The sequence below is a fragment of the Schistocerca gregaria genome, chromosome 2 (genome assembly GCF_023897955.1).
Source record: "Schistocerca gregaria isolate iqSchGreg1 chromosome 2, iqSchGreg1.2, whole genome shotgun sequence".
In the NCBI taxonomy this organism is placed as follows: domain Eukaryota; kingdom Metazoa; phylum Arthropoda; class Insecta; order Orthoptera; family Acrididae; genus Schistocerca; species Schistocerca gregaria.
The window spans coordinates 257,848,261-257,873,517 of record NC_064921.1 but is presented as its reverse complement, the minus strand read 5'-3'; the positions used below and the strand labels follow the sequence as shown (position 1 = coordinate 257,873,517).

General features: G+C 36.5%; 1 long non-coding RNA gene across 3 annotated transcripts in view; it reads left to right on the top strand.

Moving 5' to 3' along the window:
- The first annotated feature begins 4,514 nt into the window (after nt 1-4,514).
- LOC126336820 (uncharacterized) overlaps nt 4,515-25,257 on the top strand; it is a 37,046-nt gene continuing 16,303 nt past the window's right edge. For 2 of the 3 annotated variants that reach the window (XR_007565003.1, XR_007565002.1), the window contains exon 1: nt 4,515-5,152. This is a non-coding gene — a long non-coding RNA (uncharacterized LOC126336820). Of the gene's footprint in view, nt 5,153-24,072; nt 24,198-25,257 lie in introns of all 3 variants that reach the window. The other variant, XR_007565001.1, reaches the window with a different exon arrangement.

Below are 25,257 nucleotides of genomic sequence, written 5' to 3'. Positions count from 1 at the left end.
AATTTTAGTTTAAGAATTTGCATATTGTCACGTATTACACAGGGTGGTCCACTGATCGTGACCGGGCCAAATATCTCACGAAATAAGCGTCAAACGAAAAAACTACAAAGAACGAAACTTGTCTAGCTTGAAAGGTGAAACCAGATGGCGCTATGGTTGGCCCGCTAGATAGGTCAAACGGATATCAACTGCGTTTTCTTAAAATAGGAACTCCCATTTTTTAGTACATATTCGTGTAGTACGTGAAGAAATATGACTGTTTTAGCTGGACCACATTTTCGCTTTGTGATAGATGGCGCTGTAATAGTCACAAACATATGGCTCACAATTATAGGCGAACAGTTGGTAACAGGTACGTTTTTTAAATTAAAATACAGAACGTAGGTACGTTTGAACATTGTATTTCGGATGTTCCAATGTGATACATGTATCTTTGTAAACTTATCATTTATGAGAACGCATGCTGTTACAGCGTGATTACCTGTAAATGCTACATTAATGCAATAAATGCTCAAAATGATGTCCGTCAACCTCAATGCATTTGGCAATACGTGTAACGACATTCTTCTCAACAGCGAGTAGTTCGCCTTCCGTAATGTTCGCACATGCATTGACAACGCGCTCACGCATGTTGTCAGGCGTTGTCGGTGGATTACGATACCAAATATCCTTCAACTTTCCCGACAGAAAGAAATCCGGGGACGTCAGATCCGGTGAACGTGCGGGCCATGGTGTGGTGCTTCGACGACCAATCCACCTGTCATGAAATATGCTATTCAATACCGCTTCAACCGCACGCGAGCTATGTGCCGGTCATCCGTCATGTTGGAAGTACATCGCCATTCTGTCATGCAGTGAAACATCTTGTAGTAACATCGGTAGAACGTTACGTAGGAAATCAGCATACATTGCACCATTTAGATTGCCATCGATAAAATGGGGGCCAATTATCCTTCCTCCCATAATGCCGCACCATACATTAACCCGCAAGTTCGCTGATGTTCCACGTGGATTTTCCGTTGCCCAATAGTGCATATAATGCCGGTTTACGTTACCGCTGTTGGTTAATGACGCTTCGTCGCTAAATAGAACGCCTGCAAAAAATCTGTCGTCGTCGCGTAATTTCTCTTGTGCCCAGTAGCAGAACTGTACACGACGTTCAAAGTCGTCGCCATGCAAGAGATTCCCGATTCTCGCGCAGTTTGTCTGCTACTGCTGTACGGATTAGCCGCGACAGCAGCTAAGACACCCACTCCGGCATCATCATTTGTTGCAGGTCGTGGTTGACGTTTCACATGTGGCTGAACACTTCCTGTTTCCTTAAATAACGTAACTATCCGGCGAACGGTCCGGACACTTGGATGATGTCTTCCAGGATACCGAGCAGCATACATAGCACACGCCCGTTGGGCGTTTTGACCACAATAGCCATACACCAGCACGATATCGACCTATTCCGCAAATGGTAAACGGTCCATTTTAACACGGGTAATGTATCACGAAGCAAATACCGTCCTCACTGGAGGAATGTTACGTGATACCACATACTTACATGTCTGTGACTATTACAGTGCCATCTGTCACAAAGCGAAAAAAGTGGTCCAAGTAAAACATTCATAATTTTTTACGTACTACACGAATATGTAATAAAAAAAGGGGTCCTATTTTTTTTAAAAAAACGCAGCTGATATCCGTTTGACCTATGGCAGCGCCATCAGGCGGGCCAACCATAGCTCCATCTGGTTTCCCCCTTCAAGCTAGACGAGTTTCGTTCTTTGTAGTGTTTTCAGAAATGGCTCGGAGCACTATGGGACTTAACTTTTGAGGTCATCAGACCCCTAGAACTTAGGACTACTTAAACCTAACTAACATAAGGACATCACACACATCCATGCCCGAGGTAGGATTCAAACCTGCGACCGTAGCGGTCCAGACTGAAGCGCCTAGAACCGCCCGGCCACACCGGCAGGCTGCAGTTTTTTCGTTTGATGCTTATTTCGTGAGATATTTGGCCCGGTCACTGTCAATGGACCAACCTATACATAAAATAAGCGTACGCATACAATAATATGCAAATTTGTATAGTAAAATTCTTCTCACTTTAATACAGAAAATAACCACACTAGTCTACATACCAGATTGTTCTTGATTACAGTGCATTTGCAAATAAGAAATGTGGTGAATCAGGTTAAAGTATTAACGTGTGTCATGCGAATATTTCTAGTAAAGTGAAAATAATTCGCGTAATACACATTAGTACCATAACCTGCTCTCTGTTCTAGTCTGGTGGAAATATTAGCGTACCAGTACACTTTAATACTTTAACCTGCTTCGTCACTTTTGTTGTTTGAAAATGCACTATAGTCAAGAACAATATGCTATTTTGGTATGTAGATCACTGTATAACTAAGTGAACTTTTGGAACAATTTTATTGTGAGTACTTTATACACTTGTTGTATATTTAAAAAAATTAAGTCTTATTTTCTTTAATTTGCGGAGCATTAATAATGGACCTATAAAGTTTTGAAACCGGTCTCCTACGAATTTCACAAAACTGCAGATGGTTAGTGAATTTCCTTCCTTTGCCAAATTAATTACGTAGCCTGAGACTCACTGTAATTAGCTACTACGTGAACATTTATCGAGATAATTTTATTTTTTGAATCTATTCAAAGACACCCGTGTTTACTAAGACTCATGCTCCTCGAACACAGTTGTTAGATATTAACCATGCTCCTTAGAAATCAGCTGTTTTGTTAGAACTGCTTCTCATTTTCCGTTGAGATTACCGTTGTAATAGTCGTTATTATTGCTCACTTTTTAAAATGAATTTTTGGGGCATACGAGTGAGTATGTTTATAATATAATGTGTTCCAATGCCACTAGAAAATCACCAATCATTGAATTTGTTTCCCCTCACTTTAGGGGAAAAAATCAGTTACAATTCCACTAGGAAAGACAGAAAGGGTGTCAGACCATGGGTAGATATTAGTTCAAAGCCGAACGCTGTGATCCATTTTCAAATGGAATTTCTTGCGGTGTACCGTACCGAAAGAATGAGTTATTGCCCTTCACCTTTCCTCAGCCCACCTGTATGTAGTGTGTCTGGTGCCCGTCTTGTGAATGTCTCTGTGCCCCCGGTAAGATCTTCTGCATTGTAGTGTCTTATTTGCGTTCCTATGGTGAGAATGTCAATGAGAGTAAGGATATGTGTGAATCACGGCGCCTGCATTTATCCTGCTCCATAAGATTTGCAATTAATGTGTCGCCGAGAGTAACACCCTCATTTTACAGTTTTTTCTACCTCTCAGCCCATAACACTCTGTACACAGACACAAACGACGAAAACCGCCGCTTGGGGTGCTAAGCCGGAAGGTTCGCCGGTGTGCTACCTGTTATGGTAAGTACACGCATCTTATACACTTGAATACAAAATCGAGCGATTGACTATTGGCGTTGTAGAGGGACTTGTTACAGACACATAGCCAGACTGTGTACATAGACAGTCTAGACATTTTGCCTCGTGTACACACTTGAGTATGTTATTCTTCGATATCTCCTAAATATAGCTGACTTTGTTGCGATCGCGGCTTGTGCAGTGACAGTAATGCGTATTGAAAGAACTAGAGGAGACGCTGGTAGAAACGTGAACTGTTTGCGGAAGGGCCTCGTCTCGGCCATAATTTACTGACTACTTTGAAAATAGAAGCAGTATGTTTTTTCCAACATCACTCACTGGTGCTTAACACGTGACAGCTCTTCTATAAGCAATTTCTTCTTGTTGTGATATTTATATTCGGAAATAACTAACTTCCCACAAACATGATGCCATGTGAAAATCTTCAGTCAGGTGTAACTCTTTCTGCGTTGGTCACATCTTGAAAAGTGATGTTTAACATTAAGAAAAACAAAAATAATAAGTAGTCCGACGAAGAGATTCTCACGGGGCAAGGAGAATAACTGGAGGCCATGACTATCAATTCGTTCACACTACGAAATGTCGCGCAACATTGTCTAATTATAACAGTTTCATGTCTCACATTTCAAACGGGTATACAGTGCATATTACAACTATTAGTGAAAACTGTCACGGGTGAAAGTGTAGAGGAAAGAGGAAAGGAGGCACCAAATTATAAAGTCGCTAGTGTGGTAAAATGTGCAAAAGCAGGTGATTTGACTCAGACCATTGTCGTGCAATGTGTGGCACCGACTAGCAATCACGGCTACGGGGACACGTGCATGACTTTGAACTCAGCCGACGGTTTCGCAACATTCGAATGTGTTATTTGCGATTCTTGAAGTTGTCGACACAGGCTAGGGGCAAAATCGCATCCTGTTATGTTAAAGAGTAGACCTACCGTTTGTGTTATTCGGTTGCTAAAGACGCGCAGAGCGTTCTGTCAACACGGTCCTGGAAATATTTGAGACCGGGCGTCGGCGTTTTCTTCTAAAAATAGTCGATTGAGTCACTCGGGGAAGTATGCCAAAGAAGTGGCGTTGCGACTATGCTACTTGCAAACATAGTTGCATTGTTTTCGTCCGCCGTTTTCACAGAGGGCGTGTCCGGACCTGCGAAGCGCAAGTTGTTTGCCAGGAGCGTAGCTGCTCTATAATAATTTTCAAAGCTTGTTTACGTAATTTGTTGAAATTTTGCCATCAGATCCAGTTCATGAGCGTTCTGACTACTAAAAAAACAGTGTATATCCCTGTTCGGGATACGTCCCCAGTAACAAGAGTACACTGGAAAGCCTCTGCCGTATAAACGGGAAAAAACTTAAGTAAGAGAGTAATGTACACGCTCAACGGTTGTGACTAGATAGAGATATACATTTTGACTAGATAGAGATATACATTTTGTGCAGAAAGGTTCGTACAGAATCAGTCGCAACAGTACAAAAGCTAAGGAATTAGATCGCAAAGGCCACTTTTCGAATATGTTTCTTCTTTTGTGAAGCAATTATATTTGCATTTTCTGTCTAAATAATGCGATAATTCAGGTACTGTTCCTTTAACTACACAAAATATGTTGCAGCATTCTCATATTTGTAGAAAAGTATACACAAGATTGTGACTAGAGTGGTATAGAATATTTATTCACCTTTAAACGCGTTTACGTGCTTGATGTCATATAAGCATTATAGGAATCTTTAGGTATACAGTTATAGTATTCATATGCCTGATTAAGTTATAATTATGTTACAAGAAGGCATTGACGTAGGTTATTACTTTAGAATTCTTATTATCTTTGTTTACAAATCTAATACAGTGTGCCAATGAATCAACATACCACATTAATGTCTTTATTATAATTTTCTATAAGTGCTCAAGAATAAAAATTACAAGTCATCTATTATATGTTCTGTAAAATCTGTCATTGTATAAAATGCTTTACCCTTTACCATGATCTTATTAAGTTTTTGGATTTATTCAGATTCACTGAGTGAACATTTTAAGATAATTTGTTGAAATATGAGACCAAGATATCTATTATTGTTGTGGACCTCTGCTAGTCTGGCATATGGCATGTCAATTGAACACCCATTTGTTGTGTTAAGGTGGTGTATTGATATCCCAAAAATTTATCCAGGTTTTGTTTAGCATACACTAGGCAACTATAAACACTATAAACACACATGCTATGGACTACATAATATTAATTCCCTTGAAGTAGTGCCTACACAATTTCTGAAAGGACCAGACAGCAGTTAATGGGAGAAGTATTCATGTAAATATATATCTTAATGTTAACAGCATGGCTCCATTCAGAATTTGATAAAAGTTATGTATTGGACACCCCCTTCCATTTTTCAGTATAGCATAGATGTAAACATTAGGCTTCACTACTGGTCACTTTATTACCACAAACAGATTTTCTGGTTTAACAAGCACGTTGTAACCTACCAACATAAATTAGACCTCAGGCTGTGCAACTGATCAGTCAGTCACCACAACCAAGATTTCGGGAGGGGGAGGACGGGGGTGGGGGGGATAAGGCTAATATGTAACTTTAGCCCAGAAGTTTTCTAGCATATCAATAGCATATCTCAGTATAACTATGGAGTCATTCCATACTAAGTCATCCAGGTCTCAACACCAACCTGTCACAGATGTTTACGAAAATTTTTGTTGAATTGTATGCATAAAGACAAGAAAATATTCCAAGTTTCATCCAGTTCTAACAAGTAGTTTCTGAGTGATCACTGTTTAAAGTTTTAGGTTAATTGTATTTCCGAGGGCAATTAAGCATGCATGCTTTTACAGAAACTGAAACAAATCATTACTTTTGAAGCCAGAGCCCTGAAATTTATACAATTATGTTCTAAATTAAATGCTGAAACTGATAGAACTAAAAATTTCTATTTATAATGTTCATTCCATTGTAAAATTGTACTGAAACTCAAAATATTGTTCATTTCAAAATTGTGACATGACATAGGTGTAGAAAATTATGAATAGCTAAAATCTCTCTCCAAATAACCCAATAAAACCATATATTTGTTGAAAACAACATAAAATTACCTTTCAAATGGTGCAAAAAATTGGTGGGGTTCTGAGTTGTAACAATTTTATAACAAACTGAAGTCAAATTTTGTAATTTACTTTGTAAAATACATGTTTGATACAATAATTAAATATTTGAAATCAATACAACTTTGAAAATACCAGATGAACTCAAGTTTCATGTATCAATTATTTTAAAATAAGAGATACATACATTGAGAATTTTACAAAATAGGTTTACTTACTTTTGAATACATGAGCTGGCAATTATTCGTTTTCAAACAAATACTTTGTACAAAGAGTTTTTGATGACTTTAAATTTTAATAATTATTCAGTTGAAGTGCTATACTAAGTTTATATGAAGCAGTATGTACAATAATTGCCTTTAAATGCCCATTAAGGTTTTTTTTTTTTTTACAATAAAGCATTGAAATTGTTCCATGTTTTGATGATTAGCATCAATCTTATGTGATTTGCCAAACTGAGATGCTACCTCTGGAGGAGCCATTACACACAGTAGATGGGCTGGTAGAACAGGACATGTCTTCTTTTTTAGGCCAAAATAAAGGTTCTGTTGGTTCAGTCTCCTTCTTCTTCATTGAAACCCAGAACCATTCCTATCCACCAGTTTTGCTCATAAATGCATGCAACAAATGACTGTAGGTAGTTTTAATGGTTGACATAGTCATAAAAATAGTTTCTTTCAACAAACTTTCCGAGTCTGAACTCACTCGCTTGCTCGTAATTTCTTTGCAAGAAGTTGGCTTAAAATAATGGAAACTTCTTGTACTTGTTATTGTTTGACCCATTTGAAATCTAGTCTCAAGCATTCTTCTTTTAGTTTCAATTTCTTCTTCCATTAAAAAGAAAAATGTATATTTTTGAGAATAAACTTTTGCAAAAATTGTTCATTTGTTCAGCATTTATTATCTGCTCACTTTGCCTACTGCTCTGCAAGATTTATTTTTTCTTTTGTAACAGTTCTCTTGACTGTGCCCCCTATCCCATCACATGTTTTACCATGACTCTTAGCGTGAAATGGACAGCCTGCATTTAATTTAAGATCTTTATAATGCAAACATCCATTTATCATGCTTTTGAAGTTTTTGTACTGAGCAGTGCAACTATCTATAAAATACTCAGTTTGGTCAATGTCAGGAAAGTTTTGTTTTATGAAATCTGTGGTTTTTTCTTGTACTGAATAAACAAATGGTACTTCATGCTTTAGATTATCTGAAATGAAACACAATGATGTTTCTTTTATGGTGGAATCTTCATTTTTAGAAAAAATCACTACTGGATGAACTGAGCAGTTCAAGTGGCCCCAGTGGCAGGACTGCACTTCATTTTGCAGAATGAAGTTCTTGTTTTCTGCAAAATTCATAAGAACTAAAACATCATTAAATGCCAATTTTTTCTCTGTTTCATGTAAGAGTTTTGAGCTGTTGTGATGTAACAATGAGGTATCAGAGACTAGATCTTTTTATAGTAAAATCAGTAAACTCCTTACAAGGTGACAGCATTGTTTGTAATGTCATTGTGCCATTACTTGAAACCCACTGTGAAAATTTGAAGTCTTCATCTTATTCGTAGTCTTCTAGTATTTCTCTTAGATGTAGCTGCTGTGTTTCACTTGTTTATTCTCTCTCTCTCTCTCTCTCTCTCTCTCTCTCTCTCTCTGAGAGATCCCAGCAAGCACACACAATTTCAGTCTAGTACCTGTAAGTGGCATAAAAGAATTCTTTTCTGCTTGTAAGTATATTTGTCTTTAGCACCTGGCAACATGTAAGAAAATTCATCATCTTCATAAAACAGTTGGACAGTGTCTATTGTTTCTTGGGGGAAGGGTTCTGTCAAAGCCAAAATACCTTTCTTGTTTGCAAGCGTTCTGGCTTTTCACACTAAATATTCTGATACATTACATTTTTCTGCTGCTTTTCTCCATGACCAAGACTTTGGAGTGACTGTTAATATCTGTATTTTTTCCCCTTTAGGTTAAGTTTGTCTCGAGTTTTTCCTTTATAGCATCCACTATATGATCAAGATCCACAGATTTTGTATTCAATTCATTACTTTGAGTTGTATTGTCAGATTCACTTAATAACTGGATTCTTGTACTTTCAAAACAAATGGCAACTTTTTTAAATCTGGTTTTTTGCCTTTTTAAACTTCTTTTTAGCGTATTTTTTCTTCGATTGGGTAGATAATGACTGAAGCTTAAGTCATGTCACATCCACCCCTAAAACAGTTTCATTCAACTTTTCTCTTTCTACTACTCTTTTGCATTGGTTAATTCACTCCCATTTGCTTCATTACTTTCAAGCAGAGCAATATCTTCTTGGTCTAATGTTGGTGGTGCCTCATTCAACAGTTTTCTACATGTACTGCACAACAGGTTTCCTGGCAGTGAAATAATCTTCTTATTTTCCTTAACACATATTGCTTTTTCCAGAGCAATTTCTTCTTTTTTAAAGGTACAGAATGTTTCGTAAATGGATTACAACAGGTTTTCTGTTTATTTTCAAAATACTGTAAAAAATAACACAAATGATGGGAACAAACATCTGTTTCACTGTACTGCTTATTAGCAAGCCAAATTAAGATTTCTACTACTTCTTTTGACAACTTTTCTGAAATTAAATAAACGTCTTTGATTTTTGTCAGTGAAGTATTTTCATATGAAAAAATTAGTAATGAACCTACTTAACACTTAAAATTATTACATGAACTTGCTCTTATCTCCATGCTAAGAAAAACACACACACACACACACACACACACACACACACACACACAAATAGCATTAAAAATAAAATTATAGATGTGTTTATATAACAATTATTTAAAATGTCACTAAGCACAAAACACTAGGCAGTTAACTTGAACAGAGCCACATACTTGCAGTAGAGGCAGGCTGTGGGGGGGATTTCATGTACTGACTTGAATTTCATGTCTTGACAGAAGACAGTTGGCAGACTGCTGACTGGTGAATTTTTTGTGTGCATACTTGCATAGTAGTACTGCCTTACCTGAACTTCAACACACTTCTCATGACTCTTAAAATGTTGTGTGTTTCTTGACTTTAACTTCAGCTAAATAAATCAAAAAAAGATAAATAAAATTAGAACTACAGTATAATCTTTGTCCTAATTTTAAAAAAATACATAACAGAAAATGTATATATAAATTACTGTTTTAAGTAGCTGATCTTCCAAATTACAGTTTTAAAACCTTTTCCTTCTATATAAACTCTACTATAACCATTTCGAATCTTAAAATAGCTGTTCTATACATTTTGAAAGTTAAAACTTTTTATGAGTTCAGTATAAGATAAAATTGTTACAGCTCAGAACCCCCACCAATTTTTTTGCTCTATTTGAAAGGCAATTTTATGCTGTTTTCAAAAAGATATGGTTCTATTGGACTATTTGGAGACAGATTATAGCTATTCATAATTTTCTATGCCTAGATCATAATTTTGAAATTAACAATATTTTGAGTTTCAGTACAGTTTTTCAATATGATTTAACATTATAAATCGGAGTTTTGTAGATCTATTAGTTTCAGTGTTTAATTTAGAACATAACTGTGAAAATTGCAAGGCTCTAGCTTCAAAACTAACGATTTTGCTTCAAATTCTGTAAAAGCATGACGCTTTAGTTACATCTTAATCACCCTTGGAAATACAATTAGTGTAAAACTTTAAACGCTGATACTTCAGCAACTACTTGTTAGAATTGGATGAAACTTTGAATGTTTCCTTATATTTATGCATACTTTTCACATGTAAATTTTGGAACAAATCCAAAAACATTGGATCTTATATCTTCTTTTGACTGGATGATTTGGTGTGGAGTGACCCTATTGTTAATTCTGCACAATATCTCAAATAAATAATTTTAAGTTGAACCCTCTGTGGGCATATCAATAGGGCACAGTATGCTGTGTAAGTAGATGTGCTACGAGGTATTAAAGTGTACATGATGGTGTACCAAAAATGCCACTGACATGAATCCAATAATCACATAGGAGCACATACACAAAAAGAAGATACCATGAGCCAGTCTGTCTTTCTATTATATGTCCCTTTCACTTAACATGATAAGGAGTGATGTTGTTGTTGTTATTGTCATCATCGCCGTCTTCAGTCCAGAGACTGGTTTGATGCAGCTCTCCATGCCACCCTATCCTGTGCAAGCTTCTTCATCTCCCAGTACCTACTGAAACCTATATCCCTCTAAATCTGCTTAGTGTATTCATCTCTTGGTCCCCCTCTACAATTTTTACCCTCCACACTGCCCTCCAGTACAAAATTGGCGATCCCTTGATGCCTCAGAACATGTCCTACCAACTGAGCCCTTCTTCTAGTTAAGTTGTGCCACAAATACAAATATTTTCAGAAACAACTTCCTGACACTTAAATCTATATGCGATGTTAACAAATTTCTCTTCTTCAGCAACGCTTTCCTTGCTATTGCCAATCTTTCCTTGTTATTGCCAGTCTACATTTTATATCCTTTCTACTTTGACCATCATTAGTTATTTTGCTCCCCAAATAGCAAAACTCATCTACTACTTTAAGTGTGTCATTTCCTAATCTAATTCTCTCAATATCACCTGATTTTATTCAACTACATTCCATTATCCTCATTTTGTGTTTGTTGATGTTCATCTTATACCCTACTTTCATGACACTGTCCATTCCATTCAACTGCTCTTCCAAGTCCTTTGCTGCCTCTGACAGACTCACAATGTCATCGGCAAACCTCAAAGTTTTTATTTCTTCTCCATGGTTTTTAATACCTACTACGAATTTTTTCTTTTGTTTTCTTTATTGCTTGCTCAATATACTGTTTGAATAACATCAGGGCTGGCCAATGTGGCCGAGCGGTTATAGGCGCTACAGTCTGGAACCGCGTGACCTCAATGGTCGCAGGTTCGAGTCCTGTCTCGGGCATGGATGTGTATGATGTCCTTAGGTTTAAGTAGTTCTAAGTTCTAGGGGACTGATGACCTCAGAAGTTAAGTCCCATAGTGCTCACAGCCAGTTTTTGAATAACATTGGGGATAGGCTACAACCTTGTCTCACTCCGTTCCCAACCACTGCTTCTCTTTCATACCCCTCGACTCTTACAACTGCCATCTGGTATCTGTACAAATTGTAAATAGCCCTCCGCTTCCTGTATTGGACCGCTGCCACCTTCAGAATTTGAGAGAGAGTATTCCAGTCGACACTGTCAAATGCCTTCTCTAAGTCTGCAAATGCTAGAAATGTATATTTGCCTTTCCTTAACCTGTCTTCTATGAGAAGTCGTAGAGTCAGTATTGCCTCACTTGTTCCTACATGTGATATAATATAGATTAAAAGTGTTGATTTCATGTCAGAAACATGAGCATTCTACTAGAAAGTGGAATTAATATGGCAAACTAAACAATATGCATAATTCATCATAACTTTTCTCTGTTATCTGTTTACAGTTATTTATTCATCAGAGGACAGAGTAATGAAAAAACTTGAAATAATAATTTTGAATTGTTTACTACATACTACAAACCATTGTAAAATGCCAGGCTTGTGTTAACACACAAGCTGTAATTAGTCTAGTCTTTGTGATCCCTACAGGAGTGATGTGTAGGGGTTGTTCATCCATCTACATCCATACTCTACAAACCACTGTGAAATGCACAGCTGCAGATAGTATATTTCTAACTTGATCACTTCAAGTTGATTCTTGAAACTGTTTAAGTAATGGTAGTTTGTGTCTATCTCCAAGTATTTGTCAGTTTAGGTCTTTCAGTATTTCCCTAATACTCTCCCAATGGGTCAAGCAAACCTGTGACTGTTTGTGCCATCTTTCTTTACATATTTTCAGTGGTCCATATTCGTCCCGTTTGGTATGACTCCCACACACTTGAGCAGTATTTTAGGATGGGTTGCACAAGTATTTTGTAAGCAATATCTTTTGTAAATTGATTTTCGTAGTAATCAAAGTCTGCCGCCAACTTTACCTACAGCTGATCTTATTTGATCATTCATATCCCTACAAATTGTACTTGCAGAATGCTGTTTATTTTGTGTTGTAAAGTGCACAATTTTACATTTCTGAACATTTAAAGCAAGTTGCCAGTCTTTGTGCCACTTTTAAATTCTACACTAAATGCAGTTCATAATTTTTATGAGGTTTCTCACCAGTATATGCCTAAAATATGACGACAGGCAGATAGAAGAAATGGACAGTATTAAATTCTTGGGATTACAGCTAGCTCCATCTCTCTCTCTCTCTCTCTCTCTCTCTCTCTCTCTCTCTCTCTCTCTCTCTCTCTCTCTCTCAAAAATTCTGTACAAATTCAGTGCAGAAATGTAATTATTATAAATAAGTTTTTTTTTAAAAAAAATGAGTCTTCTATTTAGTGTTTATTGCCTCTTAAACGAAAATGTGTTTAAAAGTCTTTGATTCAGTCTGCATCCATGGTGATCATTCCACTCGGTATCTGTGGATCCTACATTAGCATTCTTATATTCATTTTTCGCAGTAAATATTTATTGGCATGTTCTACATCCTGGAGGACCTCCTGACTATGGATCAACTGGAACAAAAAGTACATCTAATCTAATCTGTCGAAAGCTGACTGAATATTTGTGCAGCTTTTTTCAGACACTACTTCATTATAGATAACTGCATAATCTGCAGAAAGTCTGATGTTACCATTAATATTGTCTGCAATGACTCTCTATCCAATATAACATGCTGCATCCTCCTACTTAGAAATCCTCAATCCAGTCACAAATTTTCCTTAATACCCCATACAATCACAGTTTTGATAATAAGTGCATGTGTGGTATTAAATCAAAGGCTTTTCAGAAATCAAGAAATACTCCATCTACCTGACCGACTAGATCCATGTATTTCAGGATGATATGTAACTAAAATGTGTTCGATGTTTTTGGAATCCATGCTGGTTAACATGGAGGTGATCATTCTGTTTCTGATACCTCGTTACATTAGAGCTCAGAATATGTTCTAAGTTTCTACAACAATTGGATGTTAAGGATATTGGACAGTAATTTTGTAAATCATTTGTGCTGCCCAGCTTGTAGACAGGTGTGACCTGTAGTTTCTTCCAACCATTGAGCCAGTTTATTGTTTAAGGGCTCTGCAGTATATTATGGTGAAAAGAGGTGGCCTAACCCAGCTGCAAATATGTTATAGAATCTGATATGGATTCCACTAGCTGCCGGAGCTTTGTTCAGTTTCAGCAATAACAGCTGTTTCTAAACCCCACTAACACGAACACCTGTTTCACTCATCTTTGCAATAGTGTTAGAATTAATGTGCAATGATACTGATGGATTCTCCTTTGTAATGGAATATTTGAAAACACTCATCATTTGTACTTTCACTTTAATTCCCTCAGTTTCAATACCTGTCTCGTCGTTGGGTATCTGGACACTAACTTTGACAGTCTAACACGTTTCATTCAGAATCTCTCCATCTATAGCTTTATGAATGAGATTTTCACACTGCAGTGGAGTGTGTGCAGATGTGAAACTTCCTGGCAGATTAAAACTGTGTGCCCGACCGAGACTCGAACTCGGGACCTTTGCCTTTCGCGGGCAAGTGCTTTACCATCTGAGCTACCGAAGCGCACGACTCACACCCGTTACTCACAGCTTTACTTCTGCCAGTATCTCGTCTCCTACCCTCCAAACTTTACAGAAGCTCTCCTGCGAACCTTGCAGAACTAGCACTCCTGAAAGAAAGGATACTGCGGAGACATGGCTTAGCCACAACCTGGTGGATGTTTCCAGAATGAGATTTTCACTCTGCAGCGGAGTGTGCGCTGATATGAAACTTCCTGGCAGATTCTGTAAAGTTTGGAAGTTAGGAGACAAGATACTGGCAGAAGTAGAGCTGTGAGTACCAGGCGTGAGTCATGCTTTGGTAGCTCAGATGGTAGAGGACTTGCCCGCGAAAGGCAAAGGTCCCGAGTTCGAGTCTTGGTCGGGCACACAGTTTTAATCTGCCAGGAAGTTTTACAGCTTAATGTTTTCTTGTGCACCTACTATGCAGCAGTTTTTCTTTCTTTATAAATATCTTTACACCAACTGTATACCATGAAGAACCCCTCCCATCAGGAACAGTTCTACTAAGCAGACAAGTACAGTGCATTTTCAAGTAATCTTTTAAACTTGAACAATACTTCTTCAGGGTGCTCCTGTCCAGGATTAAAAATTTCAAGCTCTTTATTAAGATATGACACTACTGCCTCTTTATCTTGTTTGCTGAATATAGAAATCTTTCTACTTGTTTTATTGCCCTTTGTCCTTTGGTAATTATTTTTCCTACAAGTGCCTCATGGTCACTGGTACTGGTTTTGGTGTGGGCATCCTCGAAGACATCTTTGTTACCATTAAATCCAATATATGTCCACCATGAGTAGGATACCAAACTGTGTGTTCTAGGTAGGTTTTGGAGAAGTCATTTAATAATGTTTCCCAGGAAGTCTTTCTTTCCCACCACTAAAGAATTATTTAGGCACACCCTTAATAACTGGTACAATGAGACGAATCTTCTGCCATGCACCTCACTGTGATTTGCAGAGTATATATGTAGATGAAGATGCATATGCAGATGCAGACACTGAGTCTTGCCTTAACAATATCACATACAGATTCAATTTCGTTGTTGGTGGATTCGAGTTTCTTGTCTTCTGTGACAAATACACCACCTCCATTTCCCATTAGCCTATCCTTTCGATATTCTTCTAGATGTTCCCTAAAAATCTCATTATTGTCAATTTTGGGTTTTAACAAGCTTTCTGCACCTAATTTTTGTGAGCTCCACTACTTTTTAGAGCACTGGTACTCTGTTGCAAATGCTTTGGCAGTCAAACAATCAGATTTTAATGTACTTGCTTGTAGAGGTGAATTTTAGGATCTTACACTGGTACTTCCAGGCCAGATTCAGATACTATAGGTGTTTTGCCCATAGAATAGACTTTCTCAGTTATAGAATGTTGCAGTTACAATCAAGAATTAAAAGTAATGTTCACATTGCATGTGCAAATTAAGTGTCTTATATTAACCAGTTATATAGTTTAGAACCAGAGACTTAAATATCAATTTCAGCATTACATGTATCAAAGAATTATTGCATCCTGTAAAATGGATTGCCATCTAACCAGTTGAAACTGTGTAAAGGTGTGTTTAGATCAGAATATGATAATTCATTAAAGAACTTCAGACAGTTCATTTTGTGAGATTTTCTTGTGTCTGTCAGTTACATTATATTAATACTTGTTCCATTGGTCATGAATACAAAATTTCATACTGGTGTTGAATGTATCAGTTTAACACAAGTTTCCTTTAGACAACACACACACACACACACACACACACACACACACACACACACAAATACGTCATATCAAAAAATTCATCTGTTGTGTAAAGGGAGTTGTCATTCAGAAATTCTTTTAATTTGTTTTTAAATTTCTGTTGGCTATCCGTCAGACTTTTGATGCTAATTGGTAAATGACTAAAGACTTCTGTGGCAGGATAATTCACCCCTTTCTGTACCAAAGTCAGATTTAACAGAGTGTAGTGAAGATCGTCCTTTCTTCTAGTGATGTAGATAAGCACTTTGCTGTCATTTTTATAACTGTGATGGGTCAAAAATAACAAATTTCTTAAGTGAATATATGTGTTGTGCAGGTACTGTGAATATCTCTACTTGAATAAATGTCTGCAAGGTGATATTGGGTGGGCTCCAGGCATTTTTTTGTTACACACTTTTGTGCAATGAATACTTTTTATCTTAATAGTGAATTATCCCCAAATATGACACCATATGAAAGTAGTGAATAAAAATAGGCATAGTAGGGTAATTTACCAATATGTTTATCACCAAAATTTGCAATAATCCTAATAGCATAAGTAGCTGAACTCAAAATGTTTCAGCAGAACATCAATGTGTTTCTTCCAGTTCAGTTTCTCATCAGTGCACATACTCAGAAATTCTGAATATTCTGCCTCAGCAACAGGCTTCTGTTAAAAGTATATACTTATCAACAGTGTTATACTACCTACTGTACAGAACTGTATATACTGTGTTTTCTCAAAATTTAGTGAGAGTCCATTTGCAGAGAGCCACTTAATAATTTTCTAAGAGACATTACTACAATATCCACAGCTAATTCATGTTTATTTTGTGTGGTTACAATACTTCTACCATCTGCAAACAGAACTAGCTTTGCATCTTCATGATTATAGAGTGGAAAGTCGTTAACACATATTAAGAACAATAAAGGACCCAAGACTGAACTGTGTGGGACACTGTTCTAAATACTCCCTCAATTAGAGGACTCTGCTGAGTTTTACAGACTATCTGTGTTGTGAATTTCAACATTCTGCATTCTTCCAATTAAATATGTGTTAAACCATTTGTCCGCTGACCTACTCGTACCACAATACTTAAGCCTATCGTGAAGACATTCGTGATGCATACAGCCAAAAGCCTTTGACAGATCACAAGAAATCCCAATGGGCGATGCTCGGTTATTCAGAGCATTTAATACTTGATCAGTGATAACGTATATAACATTTTCTGTTGAAAAGCCTTTCTGAAAACCAAACTTAACATTTTGTTAGTACATCATGTATTCATATATATGGAGGTACTGTTGAACACATGACTTTCATAAAGCTGTCAGAAGCGAGATTGGGTGGTAGTTGTTAGCAATGGACCCATTCCCCTTTTTATGCAGTGGTTTAACAATAGCATATTGAGTAAATTTTTTTTCTTAATTTCAATTGGAGAGGTGGGCTGAATTTCAGTTTTATCAAATTGCATAGGTATTGCCTCTTCCATACACAGCCTTGCATTGTATAATGAACAGCTGAATCCTATTTTCTCTGCAGCACTTAAAAATGATTATAAAATAAATCAAAAATATTTTCTATTTATGACTTTTCATTAATGAACTTTTCATTGAGTTTGAATATAATAGAGGGAAACATTCCACATGTGAAAAATATATCTAAAAACAAAGATGATGTGACTTACCAAACGAAAGTGCTGGCAGGTCGATAGACACACAAACATACACACAGAATTCAAGTTTTCGCAACCAGCGGTTGCTTCATCAGGAAAGAGGGAAGGAGAGGGGAAGATGAAAGGATGTGGTTTTTAAGGGAGAGGGTAAGGGGTCATTCCAATCCCGGGAGCAGAAAGACTTGCCTTAGGGGGAAAAAAGTACAGGTATACACTCACGCACACACACACACATATATCCATCCGGACATACACAGACACAAGCAGACATTTGTAAAGGCAAAGAGTTTGGGCACAGATGTCAAATTGTTTTAATTTTATTGTCAGAGGTGTTAATCTCAGACATAATGCACATACTTCTCGACTTTTTAATAATTTTTCTTTATACATTGTAGTAGTTTTTATAATGTTTGACTGTTTTTAGATCATTACTCCTTGCAGCTATAAAATATTTTCTTGGGGCTATGTCATATAATGTAACTGGCAGTACATCATGATCAGAAAGACCATTCTTAACAGGAAAAGCTTTTATTTGATTAAATTTATCTTGTTGTATCTATCAGTACTCTGCTTTCATGTGCCACCAGAGTAGGAAAATCAATGACTGATATCAACTTGAAAAAAACCAAATAATACTTCAAGGTCATTCCTTCTATTAGACACATTCAGAAAATGTACATTGAAATCCCCAAAAACAATAATTTGTTTCCCTCTGTCTGACAGACAGCACAACAAAGAATCCAAGTGTTTCAGAAAAAGCTGAAAATTTCGCAATGGGAACTTATACACAGCTACAATTATAAAAGTACCACTATTTAGTTTAAGCTCAGAGATACATGCTTCTGTACAGTGCTCTACACATTTTTATAGTTTCTAACTTTTTCACACTATGTTAAATTTTAACAGATATGGCAACTCCTCCTCTATCCATAGTTTCTGTACCTACATGTGCTGAAAGCTTATTCACCTACATTTACCTTTTCCATATCTGTGATTATGTGATGTGCAGACAGGTATAGTACCTCTATTCCACCATGAGTCTCTAAATCTTCTAAACAAACAAGAAGCTTGTCTACTTTGTGTTTTAATCCCATGATATTCTGATGCAATATATTAACATTACATTTCACTGTACTTTATGAGAATCTTCTGATATGTAAACATTATTTTTCACTGTACTCATATGAGAATCTTGTAATATTTTAACATGTCAAGTACCTGCCTATCTGAGCTTCTTATTAAGCTCAATTACATTCAGTGTTGAATCATTGGACTTTGCTCTTAGTATTAATTCTTCTTATGGTGCCATGATAACATATATTCTTTTTAGTGTCAAAATATTGTATATATGTTGTTCTTAACTTAGATCAGTGAGACAAAGGCATGAAGATTTACAACTGTCAACATGTTCTTCATAAATGGGTGAGGTTGTGTTCCCTGAGACCAGTCTTACACATTATTCATAGTACATAATTAATATGTAGATATAACAGTAATGTAATCAAGCTAAACACTAAATTGAACATTGTACATATCAACTGAAGTAGTACACATCTAATCTTAAATATCAAAATCAACAGTGTCATAGCATAGAACACTTTTGTATTGTACTATGGTTTATTTGTTACCCAGTCATATAATGTTATTTTGAACTTTATAAGTGACACTAATTGGGTAGTGAGAGGAAACTTGTCAAAATTTTTAGGGCATTCCTTGTCATTGCTAGCCTGTGCCTTGGAATGTCACTGTTTTTGTTATTTCTAGTGTTGTGTTTGTGAATTGTTTCCCTAATAATACATTCTTTAATCATGCCCCAGACAAAGAGTGCAGACACACAGATATACAAATTTACAGTTGTTGGTATCCTAAGCCTGGTAAAAAAGACTGTGAAAGTGCTCTGTTGGCCCAGCATTGCATATTATACAGCCAATTTCACTGATATTGAGATATGTAATTGAGAAATCTTGCATTATGTTGTGCAGGATAATTATTACTGACCATATCTCTCAGTTTTCACGTGATGTAGGACACTCTTGAGATCTCTCTACAGACTTACTATGCACTTCCTAAATGAGTTTGCCATCAGCAGGTGCTCCTAAGAGTTTGACACATTCATTTTCTACATTCTCAGACAATCCTAATATTAGCTTTCATGTTTCGTGTGGTTTACAAACAAGTTTATTGGCCACAAGCCAATTTAATACTGAATGAAGAGTTTCTTACATAATCTTAACATAATCTTATCAAGAGTTGGGATGTTGTAATCCCAAGGAAGTAACATTGTATCATCAGCATAGCAGATTACAGGCTGTGATACACAATGGGGCAGGTCACTGATAACCATAATGATAAGGATGGCCCCTTTTGAACAATTGTACCAGTGTTTACTAAGGAAGAATGTCTATTTTTATTGAGACAAACTGTCTCCTGTTGTGCAGCTAGGAAGAAATTGCTGCTAATGTAAATTTGTGTATGCAATGATAATCCAATTTTGTTAGCAATATGTTAAAAGGAAAGCAGTAGAATGCTTTACTTGGCTCACATGATACAAGCAAAACCACGTTGTTTTCAAAAGTTGTTAATGACTGATCAATAATTTTCAGAACAGCTCATCAATAATTTCCAAACCAGTGGCAGTGGCATTTTTATCTGGCTGAAATTGATACTGAGTGTCACAAAGGAGATCATACTTTTCAAAATAATTGTTTAACTGTATTTACTTGAGTGATTCATGCATTTTTTAGGGTATTTGCACAACAGAAACTGATCGTTAGTTCTGGGGGCATTATTTAGCACTCTTTTTGAATCTGGGGATATCTTTTGAGATCTTGAGTGACTGGAAAATTCTGTAGTTTAAACATACTCTCTTAAAAATAAAACTTAAAAGGTTACTTATCAAGTGAACTGCTTTGTTAACATAATAATTAGACATCTGATAGCAGTCCATACTTTCAGAATTAGATAATTTAAAAACGGTTTTTCAGACCTCATAAGGCATGCCTTTACCCTAATGAAACAAAGATCCTTCAGCCAGGTGGGAACCAAGCAGACTCCTTGCAGATGTATCTGTGGCCTTAATTTTGTCTCAAAGTTTGCTGACTGATGTGACAAAGTAGTCATTCAATTCTCCTGGATCAAGCAGAGTTTTCGTATCTGTCTGGGAGAGTTATATTGTGTAATAACTTCCCAAGCTGCCTTCTATGTATCTTTCACATGCTACTTATCACATTTATAATACTTTTTACTGCTAAGGTAAGTATTCTAAACCATGTCCCTCTGCTCAGCCCCTCAATTATCTTCACTTTTATGTATCTAGTACAGTATGAGCTTGTTTTCTCTAATTTCTGCCAATTCTCTTTTTCATCAGTTAATTTTTGTATTTTTACATTTATCTGAAGAGCTAACTTTTATAAATGATGAGGAAGAATATAAGAAGTCTCTATCTTTTGTAAAAAAGTGATCAAAATCATTTTCAACTCCAGTTTTTCATGTTTGACACTCATAAACAGAGTTCCAATTTGTGTTTTTTAACTTGTCAATAAATGACATAATTTGCTTCTCTCCCTGATCTCTTACTCATTCCACATTAAATTCACTGAAATACGTTGGTTGCTTATGATGAAGTCTTAAAAGCAAAATTCCATTGGCCAGGGTAGCCACTTTTTCATCTGCATGTAAATTAACAATAATATTGTCTAGAAATGAAATGTGCAAATAGCATTTGTGGCTGGGAGCCCCTTCTGAGGAATTTGGCCACCTGGTGCAAGTCTTTTTTAGTTTACATTATCAGACTGCCTGATTTTCAGCATTCCCCTGTAGCAGCACATCTCAGATGCCTGAAATGGTTTTATTCTTTTCTGTTACAGTTTTTTGACAGTCCATTTCTCACATACATTCTTAGAATTTTTCCCCACAAATTAAGGCCTATGTTTGATACTAGTAGACTTCTCTTGGCCAGAAATACCCTTTTCGCCAGTGCTAGTCTGCTCTTTATGTCCTTCTTCTTCCATTCATCATGGGTTATTTTCCTGCTTAGGTAGCAGAATTCCTTAATTTTGTCTATTTTGTGATCATCAATCTTGATGTTAAGTTTCTCCCCATTGTCATTTCTGCTACTTCTCATTATTTGTGTCTTTCTACAATTCAACAGGCTCTGGAATTCATCCTCACTTTCACTGAGGATAGCAATGTCATCAGCAAATCTTATCATTGATATCTTTTTACCTTGAATTTTAATCCCACTCTTGAACCTTCCTTTTGTTTCCATAATTGCTTTTTTGATGTGTAGAGTGAACAGCAGGGGTTAAAGAGCACATCTCTTCACATCGTCAGAATTATGTGAATGACTTTTTCCAAAAGTCTAATGGTATATTGCGTCTCAAAATTGTACGCACTAGTGTGAATGGTCATTTTCTTGCCACTCCCCCAGTGATTTTAGGAATCCTGATGGACTGTTAGCAATTAATTTTAAGTTGCCCAAAGCTCTTTTAAATTCTGACTTTAGTACTATATACTATCATTTCCCTTTGGCCTCTTGTTTCCTCTTCATCAGGTAAGGCCTCCCCCTCATAGGTGCCTTCAATGTACTCTGTCCACCTAACGACTCTCTCCTCTACATTTTATTCTCATTTACATAGAGAATAAACAAATCCAGACCTGAGCATGGAACCTTGTGGCTCACCATATCTAAAAGTATGTAATTCAGATCCGTAATTAATTATATTTATCCCACTAGTATGTCTGATTTCTATGCACTGTTTTCTGTTCATAATGTACATTTTCACTATGTTATACCATTTTCCTTGAATTCCATACTGATTAAGCTCCTCAACTAATCTGGAGTGCACCAGCAATTGGTCAAGTCCAGTTAAATACAGGGCAGGTCCATACATAAAGGAAATTGTGAGATGATACAGACAGAGTGTAACAGGTGTAATTGCAGGTATTTCTATTGGTGACTGATGACGATGTACTGAACAACATTATATGAGTATTTACATCATTTAAGATTAATAATTTTAGCTATTACAAGTTGTGGGTTTTTAGGTTGGGTGCCATATTTCATGGACTATAAGAAGCATTTTTTTCTTTGTAAAATTGCCTCCACAATTCAAGTGTGTTTTATACTCAAAATAAATGTAAAAATGTCCAATGTTTGATTTAAACTTCCCACCAGTCTTAAAAATTGCCATACATTTGATGCCTTGGGAAACCTATCTCTATCTGGCAACAATGGATTTAACTGGCAGCAGCAGTGTACTGATGTGATGAACATGAGTTTGTGAGGATTCACGAGCTTTCTAGCTCTGTCTCCCTGCTGCCCTGCCAGAATACTATCTAGCCTATGATGTGTCATTGCAGTCCATGGTGCCATTGTACTGGAACTGAAAGTGATTTGTGTTGTTGGTAACAACAGTACAATATTTTTGTTAGTAGTTAGTTTCGTAATGGAAAAAAATAAAATGTATTCATTGATGTGGACTATGAATTGAAAATAATAGCATATATAGAACAACATGTAAACAGCAGCTGAGCGGCACTTTGGCCCTCCACCAACAGAAAAAGAACCATTTGTGACTGGTGGGCTAATAAAGAAGAACTGAAAAAAATGAGGGAAACTAAATGTGCAAGTAGAGGACTGAATGCAGGGTGGCCAAAACTAGAAGATTACTTATTGAAATAGATTCAAGGACACTGTCGAAATGGCATTGGAATAAATTAAAAAATGATTTAAATACATGCTCGTAAGCCGGCTGGAGTGGCCAAGCGGTTCTAGGTGCTACAGTCGGGAACTGCCCAACCACTATGCTCACAGGTTCGAATCCTGCCTCGGGCATGGATGTGTGTGATGTCCTTAGGTTAGTTGTTGTAAGTTCTAGGCGACTGATGACCACAGCAGTCCCATAGTGCTCAGAACCATTTGAACCATTACCTGCTCGTAAGCTAATGATACAATGGAACTTATTCTTGAAGGGTGAAGTTGGTTGGTGGTACAGGTTTATGAAGCATCATATAAACCAAAACCAAAATATCTCAGAAAATGCTTTAAGAGTATGAAGAGAAAATATTATGTTTCCATCACTGTATTATTCAAGAAAACTAGTGTTGAACTTTGCTAAATAGTGAATATGGACAAGTCTCCTCTGAAGTTTGTTGTGCTGGTAATAATATTATGAGAAGGAAAGTTGCTACTCACCCTATAGCAGAGATGGTGAGTTTCACACTTAAAGCTTTCGGCCAATGGCCTTTGTCAACAGTAGACATACATAAATGAACGCGCACACACACACACACAAGCAAATGCATCTCACACACATGACTGCAATCTCAGACAACTAAAACCACACTGCCTGGATTTCTCATTGATTGATTTGATGTTGTGCATAACAGAACTGTTGCAGTGAAAATGCTAAAACTGTAAGTATAAAAACAAGGGCACATAAAAAAATGCACTACACTGTTTCCCTTTCATGTTGTGCTGACAATTCTAAACTTGATCCAATGATCATTTTCAGGTGCAAAACAACACCAAAGCCTTCTGAAATACTGTCAAATGTTGTTGCTCGTGTACATGACAAGGGTTGGATGGATGAGGCTGGTGTGAAATTATGTATTAACAAAGTGCGGGAGAGAAGAAAAGGTGCTTTATTGAAGAGGAGTTCTCTTCTTGTGCTAGATCTGTTTAGTAGTCATTTGAAAAGACAAGGAAATACAGAGCTTTGTGTAATGCTGCAGTAAATCCCTATCTTGAAAGGCCCTCATGACTTCTGCCCATTGTCTTTATTCTATAGAAATTTAACAACTGCTTGTTTTAACCTTTTTGGAAAAATGTTCTAACATGGGCTGGATGTCTGAGGATATTCATTTCTAGTTCTAGTTTACAGTGTATTCCATGACAGAAACCACTCAACACCAGGAATATTCATTGATATCATAAAGGCTGTTGATCTTGTTAACCATGAATTAACTATGGATGTTCATCCATAATGAAATAAGAGGAAACTGCAATCATTGGCTTAGATCATACATCACAGATAGAGTACAAAAAGCTTAATCACTTTGATGAAATTTGGAAGCATATAATTAAAGGAGCAAGTTGTAAGACAAGGTATTCCTCAAGGTTCCACACTTGGTTCATGTGTTTTTATTATATTTATCAATGATCTGCCCCAAAGCATTTGAAAAGGTTTACTAGTAAAGTTTGCTGATGACACCAATATAATGTATTCTAATCTCTATGCTAATGAACAATATCACACTCTCCAATACAAAATCCAAGCCAGTAAATTGGTTAAATACAACAAAAGGTTACTAAAATGGACAAAACTGTGCACATAAATTTTTGACCATAACATATAATTTCATCTAGGGTAGATGACATCAAATATGAAATAGAGCTTCTGACTAGAGATAACCATGAAATTCCTGTGTGTGAATAGATGACACTACAATGGAACATACATAAAAAACGTTAGTAAATTGACTGATCAGTTTGTGCCATGCATTTAATGTCCTGAGTAAAGTCTTTGGCATGAAAACACTAAAAATGCACATACTTTTCGCTTGTACACTCTCTACCTACTAGGACTTCATTTTGGGGCACCTCACACAAAGAGATATTTATTATACAGACTGGAATAACTAAGATAGAAAGACAAGTGCCTCTCTCCTCAACCACTAAAAATCTACTTCTGGCACTC